Source organism: Andrographis paniculata, unplaced genomic scaffold (assembly GCF_009805555.1).
Source record: "Andrographis paniculata isolate CXL003 unplaced genomic scaffold, ASM980555v1 Contig80END, whole genome shotgun sequence".
Lineage (NCBI taxonomy): Eukaryota > Viridiplantae > Streptophyta > Magnoliopsida > Lamiales > Acanthaceae > Andrographis > Andrographis paniculata.
Genome location: NW_026137618.1, coordinates 447,954 through 456,803, shown reverse-complemented (window position 1 = coordinate 456,803; position 8,850 = coordinate 447,954). Strand labels below are relative to the sequence as shown.

The following is an 8,850-nucleotide window of genomic DNA, read 5'->3' as shown; positions in this document are numbered from 1 at the left end:
GACTATGTGGTTGCTTTGGATATGTAATTTTTTGTATTTGTGGTTATTGTTGCATATTTATTTTAAGTGTGTGTAAAACATTGCACAATGTGGCTGACTTTTTTTGAGATTGCATATTTGTTTGAATTTTTTATATTTGTGGTTGTTGTGTATTTATTTTTGTTGTATGTTTTGATGGCCCCGATTGTGCATGTCTAATCTATACATCTTTTATTATTGTGAATTTTTTTGTGGTTGTTTTGTATTTATTATAATTGTATGCTTATTACTTGTCCGTGAAAGGATGCAAGTGTATTCAAACTATTGTAGATCTTTTATGATTGTGCATGTCTTATCCATTGGGGGTAGCCTATCCAAAGTTCGTATTTTTGTTTAAATCATGTGTCTAATATTATTTGAGGTAGGTAGACTCGGTAAAAGTAAAAATTTGAATTTTTATTTGAACTATGTGGTAGCTGTTGTTGGGGCATGTATTGAAAGCTCGGTCACGTCCAAAATATAAATTTATTTTGTTATTTCCTTAAATGTAATGACTCTTTTCCAACAGGCTTTGAACTTTTTAAATTCCAAAGTGTTTGAAGTTAAGAATAATTTGCTTAAAATAATTCCAGTACTGCACTCTTGGTTTCAACTTTTGTGAATTTAGTCATTCTTGAATTGACATTAGACTAACAATAAAAAGTTTCACGTCACACCTAGCCAACAAAAATATTTTAAATGGGAAACTGAAGATTAATTGAATGACAAAACACGCTTGAAGTGTCTTGGTTTATGATATCACTTAAATATTTATTGTATTAATTAATTATTTTAAGAAAAGACAATACTAAATGGCAGGTAGGGTGAATAATAAAAAATTATGACTGCATGCCAATCTTGATAGGAATGTAGTTCATAAACAAACCAGGTTGGTGATGACTAAATATTATTATAATTATTATAACATTCATTTGACATGAGATTCATTGATCAATATGATCACCTCAAATTACTTCGATCTTGGGCCAGATCTGAACAACTCCATAGATTTTTGCTGCACAAATAATATCTAGAGAATTTAGACATGGCTGTAGCTGTAGCTGCTTATGCATCCTTGGTTTCTCTTACTCATGTTCTCGAAAATCTCCATGGTCGAGCCCTCTTTAATCTCCCTCGTGCCGACATCAAACAAGTCGAAGCCCACTGGGAAAATGTAAATCTTTTGCTTGAATTTGTCGAGCTTTATTCGGAAAGGAAGAGCCCAGAGCTTCAATGTCTGTGGAGGCAAATGGCTGAGGCGGCCGCTGAAGCAGAAAGTGCCATCAACTTCCATGTAAGCAATCGACTCTATGCAAGATCTCAGGGAGAAACAAGTGATGATGCAGGCTTCTCAGATTTCTGTGAAGAAATGGAGGCACTTAGCCATAATTTTCGTTCCATTACAAAAAAGTTGCCGATTCAAGAAGAATGGGAGTATGCTCAAACTCAAAAGGAACCAAATGATTTTGTTCTTGCAGCTGGTTCATCGGCAGCATCTTCATATATCAGCAATGTTGTGGTGGACGATCATGTGGATAGGATCAGGGACAAGCTCATCAGAGGTGGTTCTAATTTCCAAATCCTCCCAATTGTTGGCATGGTGGGCATAGGTATAACAACTTTGGCTAAAAGTGTCTTTGATGATTCATTTATTGTTGACCTGTTTGATTTACGAATTTGGCTGTCCATTTCTCAAGAATATAGTAGTAAGCAAATCCTTAAAGTGGGTCTTCAAGAAAAGGCAGGACAAAATGAAATTTGTGAAAGTTTAGATGAATTGGGAAATAGATTCTATATGAGATTATATGGTAGGAGGTATTTGATTGTTGTCATCAAAATTTATTATCGTTTATATTTTTAGTTAAAAAATATCTTTTTTTTTTCACTTTTTATTTACTCTAAAGAGTATAAATTTTTATTTTTATCTATTTTTCTTAAAAGATGTACAATTGGATGACGGAGGAAGTATTGTGTTTTTAAAACCAATCCAAACTGACCTAAAAAATTTAAAAGGTAAATTGTTCTTTTTAGTTTTATATTTGACCCTCTTTTATCATTTTATTACTTTAAGTGGATTATGTCTAAAAATAGTGTTATAAGTAAATTTTTGTTGCTAAAATGATCCTACGGTGCCAAACTCACCATGCTGGCTCGCCTTTGCTGACGTGATGCTAACGCGACTGATATGTCATCGCCACTTAGATGCTACGTTTGCGACACGTGGAATTTTATTTATTTTTATTTTATAAAATGTCTTGCTAAACTATTTTTTTAGTATAGTATATGACATTCTTTATCATTTTTAGGATTTTAAACGGCATTTGTTTAAAAATAATTCAGTAAATATTTTTTACTAAAATGGTCATCTGATGTGACATCTACATGGCGATGACATGTCAGCCGCGTCAGTGCCCCGCCAGCAACGACGGACCAGTATGGCAAGTTCGACACCGGATGACCATTTTATCGAAAACATTTTAAACTATTTTCAAACAAGTCACTTATGTAAGATTATGTTGGATTTTAAAAAGTCCATGGATTTGTGTAGATTTAGAAATTTTACAGAGTTTAGGCAGAGTTGGATGGATTTTATGTATTGATTTAAATATATTTTTATAAATTTACTTGGATTGTCTATGAATTTGTATTAATTTCATAGGATTGGAAAATATATATATATTTTTTTTATAATTTATATGAAACACATTTTTAGATAAAAAGAATATTCAAATAATTAAATAAAAATACAAAAAATGTAATATAGTTAAAAAATATTAAATTATTCATTATTTTTAATTTTATTCTCCTTATTTTCATTTCCATCACCATTATATATATTATACATAATTTGTGATGTATAATAATTATAGCATTAATATATTAATTTTTTAAGTTTTATTATATTATTATTGAATATATTAATTTGCTTTAATAGATTAGAATTTTAAGATAATTTTATCATGTATATATGTATTATTACTTTAACCAATTTAATATGAAATGACATTGACATCAAATGAATTTGGAGATGAATAATGGCTTTGGATGCGATAGATAACTCTAATAATATTGCAACTGCAAGATGAATAAGCATAACTTTGAAAGGAATCGTCTGGTTGGATAACAGATTGTTGGAGATATAATTATAGTTTATAGACAGCTATATAAGAAAAAAACAATTAGATTAGATAATCAAAATTCATCAGATTCAAAATCTGATAAATAATTTTCATTCCTGATTGTTTTTGTATGATTTTTTTTTTTTTTTTTTTGTATGTTCATCACATTACACAATATTCTTTTCCTTTTATATTTAGAAGTAGCTATTGTATATTACTCTCTTCGTCCCACCTACCATGTCCACGTTGTTTCTGTTCATCCTATTACATCTCATGTCACTTTCTTTTTTGAAAAATAATTATATACTTTAATCTCATTTTATATTTTCTAGTTTATTTGTTTTAATTTTAATTAAACTAATTAGTTATGTTAATCTTAATCTATAATTATTTATATTATAGGATAATTATTTTCACTAATACATTCTTAATTATCTACAGATTATACTTATCCTAAATTCTAGTGTGTACGGTGACCCGGACATCCAACATGGAGACAGAGGGAGTATAATTTAATTGAATAAAATTTGCATTTAACAAATAGCAAATATAATATCATATTGTAAATTCTAAACCAATTTATAGTAAAGATTATAATATCTTATTGCAATTTAAAAGGAACTTTGCTTTGCTCCGCACAGCTAAAAGTTGCTACTTTGCCATTCCGTAAAAGTGGTATCGCAGAGCAGTGTTAGCGCGGGACTGCTGCTCCGTTCCTCTGCATTGCTATTAGTACGTTATTGACAACTATGAATAAAACCTTATTCTACTTTCTTCCGGTCAGAAATACCCTATAATGCAATGTGCCAGATATTTGTGGGGTAAAATGGAAGTTGGTGGATTATCATTTTTGTGGGAGGAATTTCTCTCTGATTGTTTCCATACTTTGTCAAAACCCGGAGTCAAGTACCTAGTTGATGTGGAAATTGTGCAGGTTGTACTATAGGCGTGTTGAAGAAGGAAAACAATATCCAGTGTTATGTGGAAGATTAGCTAGCTTGCATGAAGAATTCATTTCTAATAAATCTCCATCCTCTGGTTTTGATTTCACATCCGGAAAGAAGATTGACTAAAAGCTGCTTGATTACAATCAAGAAGCTGAAAGTCACCGTTATCTTGCATACACTTTGTATGACAAAGACAATGATTTCTTCAAATTATATGTCAGAGACTTGAATTTTGGGTCACTTTGTAGTAAGCCTCAAGCTAACCGGGTTTGAGATATCGCTTGGGCTAAGGAGGGGTGAGCATTACTTTATGCAGTCACAGATGATAAAAAGAGACCCTTCAGGTTTTCGGTACTGATATTTCTTGGTAATATTTCTCTCTCATTCTGTTGTTTCCCAATTTATAAAGTAGGCACTTGGGTCTTCCCAGGATCTATTGCAGCATAATTGGATTGCTTTTGGAGGAACCTCAAGAAAATGTTCATCTGAATGTAAGTTATACAAAAGACTTCCATATTACTGTAAATGCACTTTCAAGCCAATCATCCAAGGTATGCGTATAAGAATATTTCACATTCACACTTTTAATATTTTTCCCGGAGCTGGAATTATATATTTGTGACCCAATATTTGGTATTTCTAATAAATGCAGCTGATCCTTTGGCTGGAATGACCCTTGTCTGGGAATGTGAAGCTAATGTTCATTGCATTATTGAGCATCACCAGGGATATCTCCTATCTATTTACAGATGCTGCTATTCAGGGTCAACCTGTAGATCACCATTATCTTTTACTTACTCCTGTTTCGGCATCATGCAGCACAATGAATTGGAAGGTTAACTTATATTATAATCAATCTGATGCTTGTGTATGATTAAAATCTTTAGATACTGCCAAAGTTTCTTGGAGATGATGCTTACTCAGTTTTGTGATTTATTTGGCAGAATGTCTTTGTAAATGATCCACAGCTAGTTATTGAAGATGTTTATTTATGTAACACTCATATGGTACTTATTTTGAGGGCTGGACGGACTTTTAGATTATGTTCTATTCCTTTACCTCTAAGTAATGAGAAGGTAATTCATCTTAGTATCTTGAAATACAAAATTGCATTACAAGCCATGTTAATCTTTGTAGCATATGTATATATTAATCACTGACTGCTCATCCTCCATATATAACTTGACGGATAGGATTTCATCTCAAAATGTTCGATCCACAGAATTTACCCCTTCCGGATCATGTCTCTCAAATCTTGGCGGTACCTAATTATGACTTCTATTCTTCAAAAATGCGCTTTAATATTAACATCACCAGTGGTATGTGAATTATTCGTTCCTCTTTTCTTTCAATAGTTTGTTAAATAATTCATTTGTATGGAGTAATATATTACGCATTTATGGCATGTTCTAGTTACAGGTTCACAGATCTTTATGTTGATTAAATTTTTTCCAGCGAAATTTCTATGAACTGTTTTGTGTTTAAATTTGAATAAACCCATAATTTCCCAATCTGTTGTGATGACCAGATTTATTATATTTCTTAATGAGGTTTTGCATTGTCTTATTATGCTATCACATATGGTTTAATCTTTAGTTACATATCACCTTGTCATATATTTCTAGTGTACTTCTTGAGAGAATTGCTAGAATTTCTTATACCTTATATACATGTTCATTTATTTGTATTTCTGCTGTCTCAGATGCCTGATGCTGTAGTTGACTATGATTTAGTTAATGAAAAATGGACAATTGTTCAAGAGAAGAACTTGCTTAATGAAAGAACGAGAATTTTATATGGATCAGCTTCTTCTATGATCACTAGTCAGAAGGCATCAACAGCCCAGAACATTTCTGGAAGTGGTACTGAAGATGAAACTGCATGGAATGATCTATCCGAATATTATGCTTGTGAAAAATTTGATGTCCCTTCCGATTATGGACTTCAATTCCACTGACCATAGTATATTCACGACATAAGAAGAAAAATGGTGAAAATCCTGGATTACTTCATGGCCACGGAGCTTATGGTGAGATACTTGACAAAAGGTGGCGAAATGAGCTGAAAAGCCTTCTTGATCTTGGTTGGGTCATTGCATATGCTGATGTTAGGTTGTTACTCGTCGTTTCATTCCTCACTATGATTCTACCAGAGGCCTTTATAGGACATAAAAAATTGTTTAATACCATCAATGATCAATGTGTGCAACTTTAGAAGCTTTTCCCAACTTTTCTTCAGTCCAAACATTCCATTATCCTGCCTGTCTAAGAACTAATTTAGAAATGCAAATTGTTGCCTTAAATAGCCATAAAAGCATTAATATGCCGTGCTGATATACTTTTTCTTCCAGAGGTGGAGGTGGAGGAGGTAAAAAGTGGCGTCATGATGGCAGACAAAGAAAGAAGCTTAACTCTGTTAAAGATTACATAGCTTGTGCAAAGTTTTTCTCATTGAAAAAGATGTTGTCGAAGAAACCAAACTGGCAGGCTGGGGATGTAGTGCTGGAGGATTGTTAGTTGCTTCAGCTATTAACTTTTGCCCAGATCTATTTCGAGCTGCTGTTTTGAAGGTGGGTGAACACTACATCTTTTGAATTGACTATTCCAACTTAAGTTTGGAATGGAAACATTTGCTGCTTGGTTTCGGATGATGCTTTTATTTTGTTAAAAAGAATGGGTATGAGAACCTTCGTCAATGCTTCCTATTCAGGTAGTCAAAAGAAAGCTGCAATGCTTTTCTTTCTGTCCAACTCTATCTGCTTAAGTTCAAAAGTTGCACTGAATACTTAACAAGTTTACATGTACATCATCATTGTCACCTTCAAGGAGAACCATTTCAAACCAAGCAAATATTATGCTGTGCAACACGTCCATCTACTCAACTAAGTTGACAGTGGGTTGTGCAACATGAAAAACTTTTCGAACAAAACAAAGGAGCTATCAGAAAAAAAAAAAAAAAAAAAAAAGCTTACATGTAAATTATCATTATCTGCCTAGTAGTGAAACTTGTTTTTGCATCATTAGCCTGGAGCATAGTTCTGATTCCTTGTAATGAGGGGCCAATCCAATCTATTCTATGCTCTTCCTCAGCTTTTTCTATCTGCTATTTTGGTTTTTGCTGTATTTTGCTTCAAAGAATTGTGACAACGGGTGCCTTTGAAGTCCTCTATCTTCAATTACTGTGTTTTTTCTTTCATGAACTCTCCGGGTGATTGTACAGGACAAGACACCCACTGCAAGGAAAGTGGTTGCAATTTTGATTGCTGAGGATGCATGGGCTGGATTAGAAGGACTTGGGCCTCGAATTTTCAGTGTACAGCCTGGGGAGCAACTGTGATACTCGCCTACGAATATCTAAGTAAGCCCAATTCCTCTTCCCCTTTTGCCTTTTCATTCACTGTATATATATTATATCTATAGTTTGCTGTACCCTCCCCTTGTTTGCAGTTGTGTCATTTCACTAAATCTTCAACATGCTCGGTTTGATTTTTTGAATATTTGATACATATTTGAAGTTCCTGCCATAGGTTTTGATCATTTGTTCATTCCTGCTTGTATCTATGGTAAAATTTACTCAACTTGGGTCTTATTTGATGGACCCTACGAAACCATATTATTTTGTTGTCGAAAGCTGCTCTCTTCCATGCTGTTCTTGCTTGATCCTCATTATGTTCACAATACCGATCATATTGTATCATATGTTTATGCTCTCTTCTTCCTAGGTAAGACAAGTAAAGACAAGTATTGTATCTATTATCTACTTCATATTCACTATAAAGATGTATTGTTGCAGCCATGGCGTGCGAGTAAATATGATCCGGATGGTTCTCTAGAAGGCTAGCAGCCATTTGGGGAGTCTTTCTGTTTTCCTTTCCTTGAGGTGTTCCATGAATTTGGTTGGGACAAAAGGAAGTCCTAGCGAACAACAATCTGGACACGACCATCTGAACCATCATTTGATTGGGGACAAGAATTCGCATGCAGAATGCTGCAGAAGCAGTGGATGTAACAGGAGATCCATAAACGAATTCAAGGCCCCCTACCTGCGGATATGACTGTGATCAATGAATCATATTTTGATCAATGTGTGAGGTTTACTTTATCCTTCTTCGAGCTATTGATGCATGAGGTGCAGTGATAATCTCATAATATCTCACAATTCCCACACCATTTATAATGCCTTTCGTCATTTTTGCTCATTCATTTTTTCCTTATTTTTATACTATCATTATCATTATTATTATTATTATTAATAAAATAGTACTTTTAACGGTTTATTTCAAAAGATACCTCCAAGTGATTCTGGAAAAAAAATAAATAAATAAATAAAACACCTTTTAACTTCAAAAAATATTTTTAACTTTTTGGACAAAAGCCAATACAAATTGATATAAATTGTTTTTTGAAAAGTAAACGCCAAAAACCCCTACGTTGTCTCCTTTGGGTATAAGTTTGGTGAACTTTCTATGTCGTTCCTTCTACAAGATAAAATCTAAAGCTTACATAAGTGGGAATTGACTTTTTCAAAACAGATAATTACAATACTGTATATTGTGGTAGTAGAACAAATTAATGGTTTAATTCTTTCAATAACTATGATTTAGTAAAATATATATAGTATATTATTTTATATAAAATTAAAATTTTATGTAATGCAAATAAATTTTAAAAAATAAATATTTATTTATAATTAACATAAATTAATATTCAAATTATACCATTGTTAATTTTATAAATATAATTTAATATATATTTATATCGTTACAT

The 8,850-nt window shown here is 32.6% G+C and overlaps 1 pseudogene; it reads left to right on the top strand.

Annotated features, from left to right (window-relative positions):
* Nucleotides 1–1,063: 1,063 nt before the first annotated feature.
* On the top strand, nt 1,064–8,217 carry LOC127240885 (uncharacterized; annotated as a pseudogene).
* Nucleotides 8,218–8,850: the final 633 nt, after the last annotated feature.